This window comes from Vollenhovia emeryi, unplaced genomic scaffold (assembly GCF_000949405.1).
Source record: "Vollenhovia emeryi isolate VEMERY1.0 unplaced genomic scaffold, V.emery_V1.0 DF939133.1, whole genome shotgun sequence".
Lineage (NCBI taxonomy): Eukaryota > Metazoa > Arthropoda > Insecta > Hymenoptera > Formicidae > Vollenhovia > Vollenhovia emeryi.
In genome coordinates, this window is record NW_011967233.1 from 1,024,578 (window position 1) to 1,045,320 (window position 20,743).

Here is a 20,743-nt window from a genome sequence, read left to right on the forward strand (position 1 = left end):
CCCCCCCCCTCTCTCTCTCTCTCTTTCCCTCTCGTTCGAGCGCGCATGGCTGTGGTAATCCGCGCGATATCTTAATCCGCAACGCGAAGCGCTCACTTTTAACTCGTGGAAGCTCGTTAGCCACGTTGCGTACGCGGCTCGTGCTGCGAACATCCACGGTACAACGAAATTAATTTCCCGGCCCTCGCCGCGCCTGCCCCTTTCCGCGCCTTTGCTCCGTCTCGCAACCCCTGCTCGTTACCGGGAGGAGTACAGCGAGCAGTTGCAACGGCGCCGAACCGGTTGTCGAGGTACGCTATTTCTATCGGAGGAGTTTGCTCGAAAGTGCGAGACTAATCTTGTCACCTCCACCACCGACGTAGTCGAGTGACTTGAAAGTTAATTTCTCACGAACAGGTTCTCTCGCTTCAATTTTTATCTCAACAACTACGAGAGGATATCGTCGTTGATACGCTGTTAATTGACAACTGCTCGACTTGTATGATACGTGCTGAATGTATAAGGCTGACAGTCGCACTATCATTATCTAGACATAATTCCTACGTTCGCTCTCGAAAATTAAGTCAAGTGCATTCGGGGAAAAAGGGCCCTATTTATATAATTTAACCTTCTCTCTCTCCCTCTTCGTCTGTCTGTTTCTCTCTGTCTCTTCTGCATTGCTACGAAACGTGGTATGATCGACACACTGACGTCCTTCTACCACGCGGGATTCTTGTTCCCGTGAGATACCGTTAGGCGACATGCACGTGAATGTACATTACCGGGCGACGTATCTACTACGCTGATTGGAGATACCGATCGGATCCGGTGTGGGTACGAAACTGACGATGCTCGGTCCCCGTAGCCGGAGTCGCAGGCGCGCGCGATCGTAAAGGCATAGAGTTACAAAGTCGATTGCGTGCACGCGGGTGTGTGCGGGAACTTAAATAAAAGATAAGGAATATTAAGCGCCCGTTGCGGCCCCGCGCGGCCCGAGGCAACGTCGAAACTCGGACTCCGAGACTCGTTGAAATTGAAACGGCGAGGATAATGATAATGACGCTCACGTAAGCGCGCGCGTCGACGTGTCTCTCGCCAACCTGGCGTTTGGCTTCGCAGCTGATCGGCCCTCGTGAAATCGCCGGCAAGTTAAGCGCCACTTCGGCGAGCAATTACGTCCGTTGTGGACGTATTCGCGGGGTATCAGAGGAGTAATGATTCCGAGCTATTCGTAGGAATGCGGAGAGATATTACGATAGGGAAACAGAGAAAGAATGTGTGTATGAACATATAAATCACGCTGCAGAGCGGAACACAAGTCGTAAACGCCGATTCCTCTCGCAGATTCAAGATCGGCTAAAGGGTAACGACTTCTCGCCGGCGAAACCGCCAGCCCATTTGCCACGATTGTCTGTTTTAATCTCAATGCACGATATTCCCCGTTGGACTTCCGTTCCAAGCCTTTCGCTCGCCTCTCTAGTGCTTTTCATAGTTCAGTGTGAGCCTTCGATATAAGCGTAATAGATAAATTCATGTTACACGCCAATTTCGGTACTTTGAAAGCGGGAAGAAACGAAGCGCGAGAGCAGAAGAAGCGTCGAGGAGCCGAGGAGATCGATTTAATGACCGACTAATTTTCAGACAGAGAGGAAAAAAATTCACTTGGGCGATCTCTGGCGAAGCTATACCCGACACCTTTAGGTGGGCTCACATGCCGGGCATGTGCGCGAGCGCCTCTCCGCACGTCCTACCATTTCGTCTCCCATGTAATAAACCGCGCATATGCTTATGTAGACGGACATCGAATCCCGGCGTATAATATTAACAGCGCCCATTGCAACTGCCGAAACGAGCCTTCGGTTTCCCTGGTGTGTCGTCAGCTCACGAGACACACTGAGATCAATTCCCATCAAACAAACCAATTAAATAGTGCTTCCGATGGTTAATTTTGCCGCTTAAATTGTGGTTATATCCGATAAAATTTGATGGAAAAACCGATCATATTTTTCATCGGCTATACAATTTAATCGGATATATCCGTTTGTTGTAATTGCATTATCCGATTGTATTTAATTTGTGTTCAGCGCATGCGTACACGGAAAGACCGGCTAAGGCAAAAATAACTAAAACGAAAATGTTGCCGTACAAATAGTAGGAGCATCTACATTGTTTTGTGCTGCAACATCCACTAACAAGTTTGCTGCACAAAACGCATATAGTTGTCTCCACTACTTATCTTACCTAGTCGTTTATCAATTGTTTACACCGTCACGACCTATCGTGAATAGGTCGAATGTAAGGTATAGGTAACGACCTAAACGCACGGTGTGGTGACCTAAACTAGGCCAATGTCCGAAAAATTAAAATATTTTCACACGATAGAAAAAAATAGTTGGTGTACCGAACAGTGGAGTCGCGATCTTATATTCCGGGCAGGTATAAATATATAGCGCGAGGTGGTCGTTGCTGCTTCATCTATTTTGCGCCGGCGCGTAAAATGATAGCTCAGATATTGCTACGCGCGGATTACGGTTGTTTAAACGCGGTTACGCACAGTGGAGTCTCTACCGCACGCCGGTCGCACGAGAGATACGTCATTTTTCAAGAAACCAGTTATCCAGTCGCGCGTCCAGGATGTCTTCTTGTCGAATTATCGATCCGATTAGATGGATAGGCTCTAACCGGGCTAATCGGTGCGCTAAGCGTGCACGGCAGGCCAGAGCTAATGTTGCAAATTCCGCTGCCGATATGCGCTACCCGTTCTTCTTTCTTTCCCCGCTCCGGAATAATTACACCGCGGCTGGACGAGATAGGCGCGCAACCAGTAGTTTATTGGTCCTCGATCGTCGTTATCGTTCTCATTCTTCACGAGCGCAGCATCTAGTCTTCCCGCCGTCCACTGTATTCTTTATTTAATCCCCTCTCTCCTCTCCCTGGTAATTATCCTCTCCGTCCCCAACGTTTCTCTCTTTCTTCCTCTTCCTCTTTATTCGTCGGCATCTCGCGTACAAATCGAATCCCAGGTTTTACCGTTAGGTTCGCCGCTGTGGGGAACGTGCGGCATGTGTGCTTACATGCGTGCACGGCTCTTTCGCATACGACGCGCGCGGAGAACGGTGCGGTACTGGGCTCTCCCGCCGCTTATCAAGCAGGACGCGAAACCCGCCTGAAAAGCGCGATCCAATAACGTCCCGGTTATAATCGCCGGATTGTAATTTCCACGTTGCGCAGATTGTAATCTACATTTTAGCAGGCGGATTCGCGGCCGAGGCTCTTATTACGCTAGAATACGTTACGGACGATATAACTTCTAAATTATGATGCCGTGCGCGCCGCGCTGCGCCGCGCCGGTCGTACACTATAATATCTACGCTCGGTAGCGCTTTTGACAATCGTACGGCCGATAGATTAGGATACAAATCGGAATAAATGGCTGCAATTTAGCATATGTTGAATTCAGAAAAGTTCACAATGTTCGAATATTCGACAATCTGCTATTTGCGATTACCCGAGCCCTTTAATTCTATTATACAGTGGAACCTAAGACAGTAAAGGAGGTCGAACTGCAAGTACAAAATTTACTCCACTTAAAAAAATGGTGGTGTCGGAAACTTCTACATTTGCCAATTTAGCATTAAAGTAGGTCCTTTTAAGTAGGAGCTAAAGTAAATTTTTAGAATTAAAGATTCAAGGGAGGAGTACGAAAATATAATGTCATCAAAGTAGGTTATTGCTGGTCTATGTAGGTGTATAGATCAGCTAAGTGGGTGTAAATTATCCTTAAAAGTGTCAAAATAGTATCAAAATTTCGACTCGGGTATTCCCTTTAAAATTGCGATTTTCAGTGGTGTATTTATAACTGTATGTGTATTGTTATGGTGTATTTATAACTGTAAGTCAGGGACTGTTCACTGTTTTCAGTGAAAATCCACTGATTGATGTTTAGAGAGTTTGCGTCTCATAGCAGCGTGGGTCGGAAGTAATACTGAAACAAGTGAGTTAAAGGAACGTGTTATAACGGAGGCGCGCAAAAGTGTGCCTTCCGACAAAGGGACGAATAATAACACTCAATTTGGATAGACGTAATATTTTCGCGCGGGTGGGTCTAGCCACGGGGAAATGCCCGATACCTTTCGAAATAGACGACGGGGCAAGAGGAACAAGCGGGGGGAACAGATCCGAAAAAAAGCGTTCCTTTGTCGGTGTGGTCCTTTAAATCCGTTTAAAGGGACCACCGACCGGCGCTGGCTGATTAATAGTCCTCTCCCTGGCGAGCTGGGGCTGGGCTCAATGACAGATCGAGAATGGTTCGGGGACAGGCGGCAAAAATGCCGAGTTCACACTTCGCCGCGACGTCCAGGGCGTTGTGGTCGCTGTTATTGCGGCCTTCACCTAACGCGCCGGGGTCATCGACGGCACAAAGCTCGTCGACCCGGCTACATTTGTATCCTTTAGAACCGGTCACGTGACGGTGATGACGGAACCTTGACAAATCCAGGCCACGTGTGCGGTGGGACGTTGCGTCATCGGCGCGGTTAGCAACTTGTGGTACACGAGCGGGAGATGAACAAGTTTATGAAAGTAGGAAGCGTTATGCGCGCGAGCCGGGTTCGCCGACAGGCAGCGAAATTTACATACATCGTGTTTCTGTGCCACAACGCGGAATGTACTCGACTATTCATCAGTCACGCCCGGCTATAGAAATTCGATGCTCGCATCACTGTGCGCGTTCCTCACGAAAGAAAGAGCCAACCGAGTCCAAAGACAAACGTCGGGTCTCGAATAATCGACGTGCGCGGCACGAACGAATCGATTCACGGTGTTTGCCGTGGGTTTGTGGCATCAGGTCGACGCGTTGCATCCAGAGGATCTCCCACGTGACCGCGCGGTGCTCGCGTCAATACATTCGCGGCACGGCCAACGTTCGGCACACGCAGCGTGCCGTGCATTCGCGCTGATTTACGACTACGGTGGCGGTTTCGTCTCGCTTGACGCTGGCTTACCGAATTAGTCCCACTCGCACACGCACACGCACCTCAGAGGCGGATGTAAAGCGCGAACCTCCCCGCCGTTTCTTCCGGGGCCTCCTTTCCTTCCTTGCCGCCCACGAGCGGATGCCGCGCGACAGATGTCGCGGGCGAGATAATTAATTTTTTAGGGTGCAGGATGGAATATTCATGACAATTCGCGGTATCACCGCTAGCATTTACTCTTTCCTCGTGATCACCATGTAATGTTATTATTACGGATGACGTAACATATTTTCAATTACATCTGAATGTCCCACTGCAGATCGTACCCCTTTCTCATTGGTATCAAAATGACGCAGATCTTTTTCTATTAAAAAAAAAAATAAAACGATTGTTTAAAATGTATAAAAATGACATTTAATTTTCTATATTGCTTTAACATATATCGGGATGCGCACGCGCTATCGAAGAAGATGCGAAAGAGCAAAGAACCTCGTGTGGTACGGTAGCGTGGATTACTCCGTTTCGCGGCTCGAGGCCGCGGGTGCATTCGGTTTATTTTCACGCGCGAAAAGAGCTTCTGCGGCGATGAATAAAAAGGCAGGTGACGCGCAGGTGGAAGAAACAAAAAGAGAAGGAGAGAGAGAGAGAGAGGGGGTGGGTGGGGAGAGAGAGAGAGAGAAATAGAGAGGGACAGAGGAAGGCCTTTAAATCGCCCGTCTCGAAAGCGGAACGCTCTCAACGCCGCCGTTCGTGTGCTTCTACACGCGAGAGCGCACGGGCAGACGAGATGAGCTCGAGGCGAGGTAGCGAGAGATGCCACCACAGAGTAATTTTACAGCAAATAGGTTTACACAGCATTAGGTGGAGGGAAGCGACCTACGAGGCGATACAGCCGCGCATCGCCGCGGGGTGAACGTACTTGACCGTCGTGTACACACGTGGGACCGTACGCGCACACGCCGGGGGACACGCACACGTATAACGCGAAACGGCCGCCGCGGCTATTATTCTCAATTACCATCGGCTATCAGGCATGTCGCGGCCACGTCGCTGCGGCTTCGATGACAAGTGCTTTTGCGCGAAACCATCGCGAACTTTTGCCACTTTCAATTTCACAGCTCGTCAATGCGACATCAAGGCATATTCTGGAATAGGCATGATTGCTCGAAGCGGCTAAGTGAATCTCGCCGCTGTGAAATTAAGTAATCACGAACTCGTCACGGACGAATGAATACATTCGGAAGACTAAGGAAGAAACAAATTGGCAGAATTCTCGGGGGTATTAAATCCGTTTGGAGAAGAGGCGCGCTCGCGCCGAGGCGTTTATCAATCGATAGAACTGACGCTCGGGACCGATCGAAAAGATTCACCTTAATTTCCAATTACCAAACATTCCCGGTCTCAAGGGAATCTCCGCTACGTAGGGATAGAGTTATCATTACGGCGGAATGCGCTTCAGGGTTGAAATTCATTCGCGGCCGGCAGTCGTTAGTCGTTGCGTCGAGGTGATATTTACTGGCGTACGGATAACGGCGTCGAGCGCACGCATTCCTTATTATTGATTAGACGATACCGCGAGGATTAACCCGATTCCTCCGTACAAATGACACGAGGCCGCTTCGAAAATGTAGGAGGGTACCATAATGAGGCGCTCTTCTTGGAATGCGCCGAGGCACCCGAAAACAGGACTAAGCGCCCTATGGGCGAGCAAGGACGGCGACTGCTCTATGGATCAGGCGGTCGGGGGACCGGCCCTGTAATTTCAGGCCCCGTAATGGGGCCTCCAGTCTCACAATTAGACCTTCCTGCGTCATCTCTATCTCTCTCGATGTCTCGGAGCGTCCTCCTCGCTCGCTGCGAAAGGCACTCTCCTTCTGTGCGCGTCGCGGGCGCTCGATCCGATCTCTCGGCGCTTTAATATCGGCCCAGCAGCGCGGTGGGCATCTGAATTTAGAAAGCGACGACGAATCAATTCTGCGAGGTGGAGAATCCTTCTCCTCCTCCTCCCCTCTCTCTCTCTCTCTCTTTCTCTCTTTCTCTCTCCACATCTACCTCGACGCAACTCCCAGTAGATATCTGACGCGTTAATCGCTCGGCGCAGTAACACTTTAGTATGCAAAACGCTGCACCCGCCAAAAACTCAAATGCACAGCGCAGGATGTTACTGCCGCCTCATCGTCGTCCAATGCGCGCGAGATGCTTCTCATACATAAATACCGAGCGGCGCGGGGAATTTTCTTGTCGACTTTACGAAGAACGGGTCCCGCCGACACGCCGCGCCGTAATACCGTAAGATCATAGATCCGCCGACTTCGTCCTTGCTAAGGGCACGGATGCGAACTCGAAGACGATGACGGTGCATGACTCGGTCCCTGCCACCTGCCTCCCCTCCCTGGATCCCCTCGAGGACCATCCGAGGATAATTACATAGTATCTTAGCCCTGGCGCGGCAAAGAAGAGGCCGCTTTCACCGCATAAAGTAATGGCTAATCGGAACGATCCGCGGCAGCCCCCGTTGACGACACGTCACAGGGTGCTCTGTTAGAGACACCATCAGTCACCTTGCTTTACGCGCGCCTTAAAACTCGCGCTGACCCGGTTGAAACTGTCCGCGAGAGTCCCTCGGCGTCCTCATCGGGGACCGGTTAGGCATGTACCTTGTACAAACCCTTCCCTCTGCGCGGAAGCATTCCGTATTATTAGAGTCGCAATCATAGAAATTATTATCCTCCTTCGGTCTCGTACCCTCCCACTATGATCCCTGCCCGTTCCCCGGAGACGTCGCGTATATAGACGTAAGGGGGACCATTCGAGGAGGATATCATCGTTAATCCTAACGTCGAATGTAATCGTCGTCGCTAACGAGTCGTCGTCGGGAACGCCGCAATCTCACATTGACATTTACCGTCTAAATGGGATTTCACTACTTGTCAAGATTAAATTTAAATGGACGTGCATTGAGCGCAGCCGCGGAATTGAAATTCAAATTTTCATCCTCTGTGCCATTTTCGCTGCAAGACGTGTTCTTCAAGTGTAATAAAATTCGACGTAAATCGATTTTATAAGTATAGACAGATAATTTAGCTACGCGTACATCAAATTTGAAACGCGAGAGATCACATTAATTCCCGTTAAGCGTTGTAGGTTATTTGTACAACGTGCTACAAGATTCGATGTAAATTGGTATGCAAATCTAGATTAATGCTATCTATTAAATTCTAAACACGAAGGATTAAGTCAGCCTGTATTATAACGGAATACGCAACAGAAAATCTTGACGTACTGTGACAGGTATTATGTGTTCGTGCACGTGTCAGGCGTTATATTCAGATCAGTTCCAATCGGAAAGCGTTTTATCACAGCGCATTCTCCGAAACGAAAGCTTTATTCGGCATTAATCTGTCGTTTAGTTGAAATCAACGTCGCGAATTTTCGCTCGCCGACGATTCCGGCTGAGCGCTTAATATTTGTAGCATTTATGTCCCTTCGTGTGCGCCGGCCTTGAAGCCAGTTGCCTCGTAAGCACGATACCGTTCGTTCTTCTAGCGGGGCGGTTCGCGGGAACGGGTTACAAGTTCGGGCTCGCGAGATAATACATGCGAGACGAGAAGAGAAAGAGAGAAAGCGACACACGGGGGGGAGAAGAGCGAACGAGGTCTCGAGGTCGTTTCTGGGCGTGGTGGCATCCACCTTTACATCCTCGACGCTGGTATATATACCTTCCCGGCCTAGCCTGACTCTCTACGAACGTCTTTTCCTTCGACTTGCCGTCGTCTGGGGGCCCGACACCCCCGTTCTCCGCGCGCGCGGGCGCAGGGAGAAGTTTCGGCTCTTCGGGCCATTTATTTTTTCCCGACCCGGCCTCCAGGGCTGTCCAAACGACGGGCTGACGACCATGGCAGACCCGGCCTATTGTTTTAGCCTGGGTACTATTAAATTGAAGCCCGGAGCGATCGACCGGCTGTGTCCACGTGCGTTAACTCGTAGGCGGTTATGGCGCATCGTGCCATCTCCGCAAGATAGGTGGACTTTATCGCGCGCATTTTCATGAAACGCGAACATATAAATGGCGCGAGACGCGATTATAGTTTTATCCAGCGACTCCAAATGATTTCGGACGCACGATGGATCTCTCCGGCAAGAAACGCCGCGAGAGATGCCATTAATCATGGAAGAATTGAAAGGCACGGTCGGAGGAATGTTGTACCCCAACAAAACGTGAGAGATTAGAGATTTTTTCCCCAAAGCGAGATATATCTCTTCGGCCGTGTAAAGATTAAGATTCGTAATGTTGCTTTAAGAATCTTAATTCAACTCAAGGCGCTGTAATAGCGCGCAATAATGTTTGTTAAGAGCGCTACTTTGTTACGATAGTCCGCAGAAGAGCGCGATGTATATCCTATAGATGCGGGCGCGCACAAGCTAACGAAGAACACTTCAATCGGTATTGCGGATCCCGCGTACCCTTGAGGAGAGGCCCTACCGCAACAGTACTACCACTCATTACATTTGCAAGTCATTCGGCGAAGAGAGGTATTACGCGAAACTAATTACATAGAAAACTCAAGTATCTTCATCCCGGTGCTGAATGCGAGTCTGCGGGACTCGCGGGTAAGGAAAAAAAGGGGAAACAAAGGGCCGAGGATAATTCACTCGCCGGTGGATCGAGGGTTACGGTGGTTACAATGTATGCAAAGAGAGGAGCCGCCACCCCTTCCTCTTGGTCGCACGTCGTGGCGAGGAAAAGTGCGCGGAAGAATAACGGAAAAATCGTAGGTGGCCATCCCCGTCTCGCTTCGTCTGCGCGAGCGAAGAGCATGGAAACTGCAGGACGTGCACCTGGACGACCATCGATGTCGGAAAGCCGAACGAGAGCAACAGAACTCGCGCGTTCGGCGAGAGAGAGAGAGAGAGAGAGAGAGAGAGAGAGAGAGAGAGAGAGAGAGAGAGGGGGGGGGGAGGGGGGAGAACGGAAGATAGAGACAGGCAGAGAGAAGAGTATCTCGCCTCTCTCTGAGCGGCAAACAAAAACTCTAATCGAACTTTCCGAAGCTCGAGCTCGACTCGTTGGACGTCTTATGACGGGCGCAGGCCCAAGGCTACTGCTGAATGGTTATTCATCCGCACAAAGATGTACGCGTATATACGACTCACGTTGCGTCTCAGTTATTAAAGAATGGGCGTCCCCGTTTAATAACTCTTAAGATATTTATGTATCGGCACGCCGCCACGGAGACCACCCTCTCACGAAACACGCCTCGATCTCCTCCGCTTTTTTTTCTCTCTATCTGCGCGGAAGAGCGGATGCGAATACATTCGCGCCACTGTGCGACAGAAGAAGTCGCGTCTACGATAAAGCACTCGTCGCCCGGCTCCGTTCGCCGCAACGCTAATCGCGTCGAGTTCGCTTTCCAAGTTAAACAGTGCGATTTCCGCGCGCTCTCTATCTCTCTCTTTCTCTCTCGCCGTGACGTTCTTAACGTCCAGACGTTGAATTTCTCCAGACTGGTACGTCCACTTTTCGCATTGCGTCCGCTGGTACACCTCAAGACGCGCGCTCGTGCCTCGATACATGTAATATCCGCCAGCCAGCACACCGTTGCCCCTTTCACGAGCTCGATGCGCGATAAGTACTCCTCGATTCAACGAGGTTCATCAGTCATTCGATCCTCTTCTCCGGCGATCTTTAAACATTTCACGCGGCGCGGCGCGGCACGGCGGCGGCCAGTCAGAGCGCGTGCGAGCGTCTTTAAGCGTCAAAGTAGCACGGTCTTTTTACATATTAAGCCGAGTATCTCACGTTAAGACGGATATAATGACTCCTTCGCCACGAATTCGCCCCATTGACTCCGACGATAGGATACTCGCGGCTCATCGGCGATTACGCTCGAGAGCTGTCTTCTCCCGGCTCGTGTCCCGGCCGCTAATTACTCCGAATGAGCGAGTACACATCGGCGAAGGCAATACGTCCGTTATCGCTTGTTCTTGTTTCTCCGTTGCGCGACTAGCGCGATTTGCCAACGGCCGGGCCACGCAACACACGTCGACCACACTCTGGCTCGAGTGCCCCCCGTGTTATTCCTCGTCTCCCTGCGTGCTCTCTCGTCCAGGGGCCCTCTGCGACGAGGCACCAGACCGCGTAGAGCCGCCGTTGCGGCTCCAGCGCGGACGCTGCTTGTTTAAATATTAATTATGTATGCCTGACGGTGTACCTCGACGCACACGCACTTGCCTGCATATAGATTGCCTCCGCTAAGTCCCATCGCGCAGGTTCGCACAAACGCCGTCCTACCGTCGTCCCACATGTACGCGAGTGTGTGTAAGTGTGTGTACGTGTGTGTACGTGTGTGTGTGTGTGTGCACACGTTTCTCCACGTACTCTTCTTCTGCCTCCATCCCTTCTTCCCTAGTCGCACGAAGCGCCGTTCCGTACACACGTTCGGTGCACTTGCATCGCCGAACCGCAGGGGGCGATGTCCCTGGGTCTTCGTGTAGACCCGTGATACTCTACGTCCGATCTTTCCTTTTTGCTCCTGCTTTAATGCGGAGCGCCGGGAGAGTTTGCCTGCACCTTTCGAGCGATCGGCGATAATCAACGCGAAGCCTTCTCATCAACTTTTCTACGCTACGAGCGACCTTTAAGGGTTGAAGTGACTCTCACCGATTTTCCCTTCCTTTTACAAACATCGCTGACCGCGATGTAGAATGTATTTGTCGGCGCCGGCGATTACATTGGCGACCGGCGTCGTGCATCCCAGGGGCCGTTTTCGCGATAGAACGTGCACGCAGCTTCGGAGTAAATCAACCGGAATGGACGAGGCAGAAACAGTATCAGCGCAGGAAGACATGTAAATGGACAACGCAATTTGTCCGCGGCGCGGTTGGTCGCGAGAGTAGACGATCCGGTTGTAAGACTCTCGCGTCTGCAACGTATGGCGCGGTATTCGGTGCTTATACTCGGCTCACCGGGTCGCACTAGCCTCTGCAACGACAGAAATTGTTGTGCTAATTCGGGAGAAGAGCCGGCATACACGACCGAAGAGTCTAGGCTCGTGTCCTTAGAGCGCACTCGCCCCTGTTGTTCCCGCCGTCCTTTCTCTTGTCCGCTCTTAACGGTCGTCGTCGACTTTCCTTACGGGTCTTATATTTATCATCTCGAACACGGCGGTGGTTGTATTCGTATATCCGTGACAGCTTGTCGCGGCGCATGCATTTTGTTCGCGGCGACGCGACGTGCGTAATTGTGCGCGACGAAGGCTCCCGCAGCCGGAAAAAATGAGCGAACCGTTAACTGCGAAAACCGTTGGCGAGGTCTATCGCGAGACCGCGAGATTTTCGTGATAAATGAAAGAGACAACGAGCCCCAGCGCGCGGCCTTAAGTCGATAGCTGATATTTCTATTCTCGAGCTTCCTCGGAATGGCAAGTGCCGGCCGGTCGCAGTCGAGATGCCCGCAGGTGGTATTGATCACTGACATTGTGGTATTCGTATAATGACCCGCTGATAGCCGGGTGCTCTGCTCGCGAGAGAAAGGGAAAGGTTGCGGCATGCCGACATGCCGGATGATGGACGGCGAAAGCAACAGAGGAAGCGCTGCCGGGGGAGAGAGAAGGCTGGATATACATTGATTGGATACAAGCGGAGGTTGTTACCACCAGCTGGCACCTAGACCAATATCGCCTGCTAACAGTAAGGTGCACCGGCGAGGCGGTCCGCCGCTTCTCTATCGGGTCGTGCATCGAGTATCATCGATTCCTACTTCTCTATCGGCGAGGCGGTTCGCTTAAACGTCAGAAGACAGACGTGCGGTTGCGCGTACGTCCGCGCACTGTCGGCTCGGCTGGAAATAACGATGCGCCGAGGCGATTTTTCCTCGTCGGTCCCGATCGCACGATTCTCACGTGAGAATTTTCCGCGGTACCCAGTTAATTAATTAAAGTACCGCTTAGTGAAATCAAAGCATCGAGTGTCGTACAATCAATTTTTAGCGATAGCGAGATGACGGCTCGCACTTCACACTTGGCGAGATCAAGAATTGCAGGGTTCATGTCACGACTCGATTTTGACGCAACCCGAACCGCTTGTTCCCTTCAGTAAGATCCCTTTTTCATGTAGGAATGCTAACTTAAAAACGAAAAATTTCCCTCGGAGCTACAGACACGTTGTAACCTTAATTTCCGAATATGCCTCGTATATTCGGCGATCGGACGAATTAGCATGGCTGAAGACGGAGATGAGAGATATGGGGTAATCTACGACAAGAAACGCGGCGCTAACGTTACGAAAAAAGGATCACCGGTGCGGCACGGCGACGGATAGGGCAGGACGAGCAAGGAGGAGCGGGAGAGGAAAGCGGGAGAGCGGTGGACCGCCGGCAAGCTGACCTCCCGCTTGACCCGAGACGCCTCCGCAACGGCGACCTTAACCATCGTCGTGGCGGTTACGGTCGCGATCGCCGGCGGCCCCCGAGAAGCCGCTCCCGGATTTATTTAATTAGTCCCTGAGGTACTACCGTGCTTCGTCAACGTATCCGTCCGTCTGTTGCCCTTCCTCTCTTACTCCTCCACCCGTTGCGTCTGCCTCTTACTCTCTCTCTCTCTCTTCCTTCTGCCTCGTATTCGAGTGTCTTTACGTAGTAAGACGATCTCTCTTCTCCCTTCGTCTGCTCCCTCGAAGTAGCACATTAGTCCTCCGGCCGCCTTCCCTCTCTCTCTCCTCGGATATTCACATGCACGCGAGTACGTGGAGCAACGCGCAAGTGCACGCCGGTATATGCTGATGCTAATTAAACGAAACACAGACCCTAGATATTTATCCCACGCTCGACAACGACGCTAACCGCCGTGATATCCGTTCGTAATACCTCGCGGTCGCGAACGAAGGCGATTCGGCGAACTGTGATTCGGCATGGAACTCGGTCATCGATTTTAGAAAATCCGTATCCGAGCTCGAGCAACAATTTCGATGCGATTGACAAATGATCGCGTCAGTGTTCCTCGATTTATCCCGACTTGACGCGACAACATCGTGTGCGTTTTCATGTAGGAACTCCAGTATATACTCTTTCGAATCGGTCTTTGCTGTATGTGATACATTGAGAAAAATGTCCGATCAAATAAGATATACACTTATTGTTAGGTGTATCGGAAAGTCCCGTTCGTTTTTTAGCAAAGCCAAAATGAAAAAGTACACTGAGAGAAAAAAAAATAGTCATTTTTGGAGCCAACCATATTTTGGTTTATGACAACCAATATTGTGGTTATGAGAACTATCACATTGTTAGGTCAACCATAATTTACGTTGGAGGAATTATAAAAAATATGGTTGGCTCCAAAAATGACTATTTTTTTTGTAAAAATGACTATTTTTTCTCTCAGTGTACATCAATCAAACTATTGTCCATCGTTAGCGACGACTTTTTCCCATCTTTCGGGCAGCAAGCAAATTCCGCGGTGAAAGAATGACTCGTCTTTAGAGGCTATCCAGTTAGAGACCCATTTTTCGACGTCTTCATAAGAACTGAAGCGTTGGTCAGCAAGTGCGTGTGCCATCGACCGAAACAAGGATAATCGGATAATCCAGTTACATAGTAACAAATGGATATATATCCGATGCAATCATGATGCACGAAGAGTTGGAAAGTCGCACGCTTATCAAACCTGCCCGGATCCGCGCGCAACTTGAGATGAGTAGGCATCAATGACGCCGTGTGTACGCAGTACGCACAAATTTTCGCGCATATTTGCGATAACCGGGACGAAAAACGTGAACCGTGACACACGTGCGCGGTGCCTTACCCTGTCCTTACTCCCCGACCTACGTGGCGTTGAGCGCCGTTTTAACATTTGCCGTGGCCGCGTTACGCCAATCCCACGAGCCGTGCGCCCCATCGAGCGCATTGCGTTATCATTACCATTTTAACTCATGCTAATGCAGCCGCGCGCTGGTAGCTCATGCAAATGTTTCCCGCGGCCGCGCAGCCGCCGCGCTCGTGGCCCCCGACGAACGATGTTGCATTCATCAGGCCGGATGATTTGAAAAATCTCAAGGACCCTCCTTTCTTTGGGTCTTTAGCACTGTGACGTCCATGATTTATTGAGTAATATTCAGCGGCGTATTGGCCGGCGAAAAAAGGCGCGTAACGTTAATCTGAATAATGAGCCCCCGGCATCAAGCACCGACCGCCACCTTTTCATTGCTATCGATAAATAATGCCCAACCACTAACCCTTCGTTCACCCCTCTCCCCCTCCTCTTCCGCGCTCTCCCTGGGCCGTCGATTTCTTCCTCTTCCTCCTTTTTCCCTTGCGGTATTTATATCGAGTCACTTGGATGTAATACGAGCGATGTGATCTGATTTCAGTCGCGAATCTCAGACGCTACCTGCTGTCTGTACTCCCGTGATCCCGCGCTCGCGAATAAAAGCGAGCGGCCCCATTTATCTTGTCCCGCAACCGGACTATCCTAGCAGATCTCGATTAGCGCGCGGGCGCACTCGAGACGCGAGGCGCTTCGCGGGCCAATGTTGCGCCATAATTCTCAGAAAAAATACCCCGCCGCTGAATGGATCTTATTATGGGGCGTAATAAATGCGACGCGGTACCGGAGCGGGAACGCGCGTCCGGAATTTCGGATAAAGATCGGTACCACTAACGACGACGCGCCGCGGCCTAGCGTGGACGCCGGGACTGATTTCTCGCCGAAGCTTCCCGCCCGGTTCAATTAACATAACATAGCAGTCAGCCGCGCCTAATACAATCAAACGGCTCATTTATCTGTCCCGTTTGCATAATGCATTCCATTCTTCTCAAATAATCATGTCATAAGCGCGTCGCGAGCCGCTGATGGAAGCGATTCGGATTTATGCCTCGTCGATTATATCTCTTTCTGTATGACGACGTTATCTTATACTATGATCTGGCTAATAGGTACAAGCGCGCGCGTTTTCGTTTCTTCACCTGGCCAGCGCGCGAGCCGGCCCATTAATAAATGGAAATTCTATTCGACCGGGTGACACACGCGCGGCGACCGTCCCGGCCGTCGCTGAGATTCGTGAAACGCAACGAGAATCGCCAAACGCGCGGCCAACGAATCCGGCCGACCATAAAGCCATTCCTGTTCGGATTGCTATCGCGCTAATAGCTACGAGCGATATCCTTCGTATCCTTTCTTATCCCTCCCCATCGGACCTTTCGCGAAAATATCCGACGATTCTCTCGGAGAAACCGATAGATACCGATACCTGGCCGCGGCTTTCTTTCGATCTTCCTCTAATAGGTAAGCAAGACTAATAGCTACGTATTTCGAGACGGTCTTATTTCTTCGCTGATCGGGCGAGGTTAAACCTCCCGGTCCGCTAATAGATAGAGATTCCGATTCGTGGGCTCGCGTGAGATTGACCGATAAATACCGACGCAAGGATGGTGCAACGCAATCAAATGGAGTTATGCCCGGTACACGGGGGAGAGGAAGACGAGTCTAAGCGTGTAAGAGGGTCGCAATGATATTTATTTTGCCGGTAAAGTCGACGACAACAACGGGAACAAAAGGAAGAGACGAGGGGGAGACGGTGAGCAAGAGGGAGCGGGAAGAAGAAGTTGTGCGGAGAATATGCGCCTCTGCTCCTGATGCCGCCTCGTCCTTGTCCTCGCCCCCATCCCGCAACCCCCTTTTGCCCTCCTATTGCCGATGACCAAGAAGCTGCGGCTCAGGCCTCGAGGTAGGAGAGGCGCATTGTGTGTTTCCGAGAACGTTGCGCTTATCGGTGGATCTGTCGCGGTAATGAGGTATCAGCCACCAGCAAATAAACGAATAAATATAAAGAGGTGGAGGTGGATGAGGAGAAGGAAGCTGGAGACGGGGAACGAGGGTAAGAGGGTGAAGACAGCGATCGAGAATGAGAGGGAGGAGAAGTGGTGTCTCCTCCAAACTCGAGAAGAGTCGAGGGAGGCCAGCGACTCTGGGTCCCACCGATACAATGCTTCGATTAAACATTCGCTGCCTAAATAATCAGGCGCGCTTCGATCCGTGGAGGCTGCCGAGAGGACGACGAAAGGGGGAAGGATCGACTGAAAGGGAGGAGGGAGAAGGAGAGGAAACGTCTGTTGAAACATGCGCGCGAGCGAGAGGGGGGCGAGAGAGAACGAGAGCCATGTCGAAGATGAGGAAGAGAAAGAGAGAGAGAGGGAGAGGCGGAGAAGGAGATTCCGGTTCCAACCGAGTGGGAATCGAACACGTTCTCCGCCGTTCTTCGTTTTCGATCCGCGCCAGATCCTCCTTCCCACCTCCTCCCCCTCTCGTACGTTCTCCTCTGCGTCCTCCTCTTACACTTGGTCAGACCTCACGAAGGTCTCGTCGGCGCGTCTTCCCTCTCGCCGTCCTTACGCTAAGTGCATATACGTATTATGCAAAGCGAGTAACCGTAGGTGGCCTAGGGAGCCAGACGCGCAGTGTGTAATTAATACCGATGCTCTCATTGTCCCTTTTCCCCTTTCCCCTCCACCAGGTCCCATTGCTTATTCGTCTTCTCAGAGCGTACCCTGTCTCTGCCGGTCCAGTCGCGCTAGCGAAACACACACGGGTCGTCTCGATAAATATCAAATTATTGCGCCGACTGCTAACAGTAGCGCGATAGTCTCGAGTTAATAATAATCGTAGATAAAGGAATTCTTCTAGAATCCATTCGCGCAGAAGATACAAAATTTTTAATTGCAATAATGAATAAACGAATGACTATCGGCGTCAGTACAAAAGACGAGGCACGTAAAATTCAAATGCTCAGAATCCCTTGAGCATCCTTATCGCTTTGAACATGTTGACGCATTTATCTCAAGCGTTAGAACACCTAGACAGATCTCTTGGAGGATCAGCGCTACCCAAGTTCTCGGAAAAATACTTGGAGCCTATTGCACGGAGACATTGTTACGTCGAGTCTCTGAATACGTCGACGTAACGCGAGCATATCGCGTGATTGAGTTATCTGACGATGAAAATCAAGCGGTAGCGCGTGCCTTCACTAAATAATCTGTTGGTAGAGACGCGACGGTAGCCCCCCTGGCGCGGTTCTAACGGGACTGCGGGGACACGACGGAATTTTCAATGAACCGCGACCATCGACACCCACGCCCCGAGATGTGTCCCTCCGTGGATACTGGCTTTAACGACATATACCGTCATCAGTCCCCCTGGAGCTCGACGCGAATCTAGACAAACTATAAGACGCGATGTTAGTGGCATAATATGCGCAGATTACGGCGCAACGTGCCTTACCCGAGAAATAGGCTGCGAGCTGCACGTGAGTGGCTTGCAGTAAAACAAGTCTCGAAGAGCCTTTTCGTGATTTTTCTCTTAACTAAATACTTAAGATCCGAATATCTATTAAATAAAAATTTATAATAGAATAAATTCTTTATCCTGCTCGATATAATTATTTGTAATTAATATCAATTATTCTCGGAATTTTAAGAAACTGTTGTTATCTCTAAACAATAGGCGAGCGTAAAACTGTAGACACCGAGAGATTTTCAAGTGTCTCGCGTAAAAATTAAATCTTCTCCCGTAAAATAAAATTATTATCCTCCCGTTTGGAAACTTCGTAGAATCCGTAGAGAATGTAATCTCCCGTCCACAAAACGTTAGAGGCTTTTCTGGCTTGCTTTCATCTTGATACTATCACACCGAATCATCCTGCGCATCTAGGCGTTGCTTTTGAATTCCTATAACGGTCGAGCGAAGCGACTATATACAGTGGAAGAGCAACACAAGTCGGGGAAGAAAAAGCCGAATAGCCGGAGGATAGAGAGAGAGAGAGAGAGAGAGGGGGGGGGGAGGGAGAAAACTTGAGTTTAAAATTATTCAAGCATGTAATCCGTAGCGTTCCTTCCGTAAGTCATGCATAACTGTATAACTAATTCGAAATATTGTTTAAAGATCAATCTCTGGCACAGTGTCGATAATTTAACATTACGCAATCGAAATATCATTGGGCAAATAAAGAAATTCCACGTCATCGAGAAAGCTTTCGCAACAAATAATCGACTCACGTTACCACGTAGAAGGTTGATTATTTCGAACAATAATAGGCTCCAGATCACATGGTATTATTAATCTAATATCGTCGTTTTGTGGCGACGTGTTACGAATTATTCTAATACCGATATCGATATGCCGGTACATAATAATAATTGACGTTTGGACTCGTCGATTGCGAAATGCTTAATTGAAAACGTGTAGCCGGACGTGGCTAATCCATTAAATATAATTCGTGAACATGCATAATCCTGTATGATGCCGGAAGCTGATTAAACGACAGTTATTACCCGCACCGCGTTCTATTCATTATCTATCATCATGTGATATCATCAATAGCGGCCGTACAACCGCTACGAATCTTAATCGGACTAATCGAATTGAAAGCTGTATTTACCAAGAGAAGCTGTGCTTATCGAGCAATCATTGGCGTTCGGTATAACGAAAGTATCTATTTATAATAAGCACAAGACCGATCTCGTCCCCGACGTTATACTCATTTTGCTATCTCCGGGAAACTTCTCCGCGCAGAAGCTGTCACGCTGAATCTCTTATGGATTACTAATATATCATATTTTTCAATTTCAACCCAAGCCGGATGCAGGGTAAAGCGGCGTTCACAGAAGACGATCTTTCGTGCCGCTCGAGTTCCAAGTACAACGCGGTCGGACGACTATTCTTTCAAATAAAAATGCATGTATCAGCCAAAGATGTTCACATTGTATTGTGATCGTTCCATCGCAACCGTACCTCGCTCGGAATGTCGTTGACTAAGTAGTGTGAGTTTACCCTAAAAGATCGTTCGTGACTTCGCTGCGACAGAAGAGGATATAATTGCTTTAGGATCGCCGGGCGGTCCGCAGCTATGTGACACTCGTTAGCGACTCGATGTAAAACTCTTGCATGCAAGCACGCACGCACGCATCGCGCCGTGCATCTGCCTTCTGCCTAAGGTAAGGCGTGCACAAATATACGTCCGATAGAAGTAAAGCGTGCGTGGCCACATATTTAATAGCCGTTGGTCGATTTGATATCGTAGATACGTGATATTTATGATACCACCGCGTCCGGTGCAGCAATTTTGCTGCCAAAGCAGCAATTTTGTGATTTTAATGGGATTAGATTAAGATTATTAAGATTTACTCCAACACCGCCAAGAGGCTAACGCGATGGGAATTTCGTTTTAATTACACGTGGGAAATGCAAATTTCTTTAGTAACCGTCTATTCTTATCAATATTCCACTTCCCGATGAAAAGTATCGAGATTTTGCTTTTACTTTCTCGACAGACATTGCCACGGTCCAGCGAGTACGCTCGCGAGATGTATGCAACGCAATCGTTACACGGCGAATTGATGCCACGGCACTCAATGAGCTCGAGATTATCGGATAACTGTATCGGCTAACCGGTATTGCGGCCGCATTATACAATCATTTAATAATTTATTTATTTGTCAGTCGGAATTTTCTCTTCTAATTTCAATCGCGTTTCAACCAACTTGTTCGCAAGTCACTTATTTATTTAACGGCAGAACCAAGCATGTTTGACAGAATTTATGTGCGGTGTTACGTGTGAAGCAAGCGTCGAAATGTCCTCAAAGTGCACTAATCATAATGGAATAGTGCACCTGCTAGTTTCACCGGACGACGGCAATGTAGATTGACCGGTAACACGATATTCAACACTTGGAAACATTAGCTACGCCGATGTGTGTAGAGGCGGATGCCTACTCGGTTCATCAAAATTCCTTATGAAATATTCAA